The sequence below is a fragment of the Atta colombica genome, unplaced genomic scaffold (assembly GCF_001594045.1).
Source record: "Atta colombica isolate Treedump-2 unplaced genomic scaffold, Acol1.0 scaffold156, whole genome shotgun sequence".
NCBI classification, from domain to species: domain Eukaryota; kingdom Metazoa; phylum Arthropoda; class Insecta; order Hymenoptera; family Formicidae; genus Atta; species Atta colombica.
In genome coordinates this window covers 334672-337385 of record NW_017259246.1, presented here as the reverse complement: position 1 = coordinate 337385, position 2714 = coordinate 334672, and positions in this window count along the sequence as shown.

Genomic DNA, 2714 nt, shown 5'->3' with positions numbered 1-2714 from the left:
TATTAAATTTCTTAAATTTAAATGAATTAATTATATATAATTTAATATATTTTTTACAGTCTTTACAGAATTGCATAGTTTTTCTTTTTTTAAAAAATAAATGGAACAAATATCTTTTACATTTTAAAATTTCATCATTAACAATTCCAAAATCTTCAAAATATTTATTTATTAGTATAGTCGCAATAAGACTGATATAATCCTATCAAAAATAAGAATATTATAACGCATGATAATAAAAAAATTAAAAATTATTTACTTGAAAATCTTTACGAGCTAAATCATATTATACATTTAAATATATTAATCATATTACAATATTTTTCACATAATATACATATCTACATCTTTTTCAGATTTAAATTAAAATAGTTTTTCTTAAGTGAATTTCAAGACAAATTAATCAAGAAAAGGCATCTAAAACATTTTGAAAGATTTTATATTATTGACAAAACCTTTATTATTTAAAAAATTATGACTTATTTTCTTGAAAAATTAACAACAACAAACTTTCAAAATTTAACACATATAAATTTATCAAACAATAAAATCACCAATTTACCAAAGAATTTTGGTACTCTGCCCTGTATTCAATGGCTTGATCTATCATACAATCGTCTTGGAATTCGAGGTCAATATAAATGGCTATGGATAGAACAATTTGCCATCCAAAAGAGTTTGATATTCCTAAATATAAGTTATAATTTAGTAAGTCACTTTATAATTAAAAGGTATCACTGAAAAAAAAAGATTCCATTAAGCATAACAAAATATTTTATAATCAACCAATATCATCATTAATCATTTATCATTTATAGTTAAAAGAATTACCAGTATATATCGATAAGTTACGTACTTTACGAGAATTAAAGATTTCTCACAACATGTTGCAACGTTTACCAAAACGCATTATAAATCTTAAAAATCTTGAAATTTTGGACGTCTCATATAACTGGTTGTTGTATTTACCACCAACCTTGTTTTTTGTAAATCGATGCCTACGTACCTTAGATATTTCAATGAATCCATTTTTATCCACCGATCTTCATTACACTGTAGGTGAATATAATGTGATACCAAGTCTCATTGAATTGTCATCGAATATATTGCTAAATCATAGGTTTGTTGCTGTTACTTTTATTTATTATTTTCATTTACGCTATTTTTATTAATTTTTTTCGATTTCAAAATATTTTTTCTTGACAAAACTGTTGGTTTCGTTTAATGGTCGCGAATTTTTTAATTTAAACGAGTTAAAAAAAATATGCGCGAACAAAGTTAATGATTCAAAGATCATAAAACCAGGTTCGTCAGCTAATTTTACATTTTAATAAATTTCTAATTTAAAACTATAATTACAAAAGCATGCAATCTAAAAAATTGTTATAACTATAGCAATTTCTTTCGATTTTTTGTCTTAAGAAAAAATTTATTCTCTAAATTGATTAAAGATCCTATCATTAAAATAATTGAAGAAGAATAAAATCTATAGGTTCATATTCAGGACGCACTTTTACCGATAAAAACGCACTTTTATTTCTGAAATTCTATAATATGCGTAATGTAAAATATATGTTAGCTCGCTAGCTACGTTGTAAACGCATTCTGAATATGGACTATAATATAGAAATATAAGATATCTCATAAGACACAAAATAATAATAATTGTATCTTTTATAGCATAGTATACGATGTAAATTCAATACCATATACATTAGTCGTACATTTAGATACAGTGAAAATATGCATCATTTGTAATAATAGAATCTGGTTCGATAAATGGTGTAAAAAGGTGTACGCAAACACATATATTAATAAAGTCTTCAATGCAATATTTGGAAGAACGATACAAAATGACAGAAAAAACGATGTAAAATTTGAAATGTACTATTGTCTATCTTGTTGTAAATTACATCACGCATTGTATACAAAATCAAAGGAATTTGAAAATCAGGAAGATTAACATGTGCAGCGATGTTTTATATATGATCTGGAGACACGAAGTACGTTCTGTTTCATGCATGGTGCGCATAATATATTATTTTATATATTTTAATATATATTTTCCTTGTTGTTCACCGAATATTAAAAAAAGATAACCGCACGGTACTGTCTCGGTGCTAAGACATGGTATAAGACATTGCCGTTCTCCTTTAGTCCTGATCTACAATAGATTTTTAAGCCTTAAGCCATAAGAAATAGACGAATCACAATCAAATATTCTCTTCGCATTCGACTAATTGATCAATTTTTTACGGCTTAAGGCTTAAAATACCTATTGTAGATCCAGATTTACGCGAACCGGTATTGTATTACCGGAATAGCGTTTAAATTTCCAATACATCAATACACGTAATTATATGATTCACTACAGAATCTGTTTCATAATATATATACTAATAATATGCAATAATTTTCCCTTGCATGCAGGTATTTTAATGTTTTTTATTTATTTATTGTTAACAGATAAGTACTAATCTTGACAATCATAACAAAATATTGGATATATTTGATTCAGTATTTAGGTATTGCGATTTCACTATTTTCATTATTATGACAATTCTACATTACAATTTATTTCATGTATTAGTGTAATACATGTATACTCAATATATAAATTTTATATTTAATCATTTAACAAGTGTACTATTTAATCATCCTTTAAAATAATTTATAAAATAATCATATATTTATTAAAATAACAGCTTCTACAC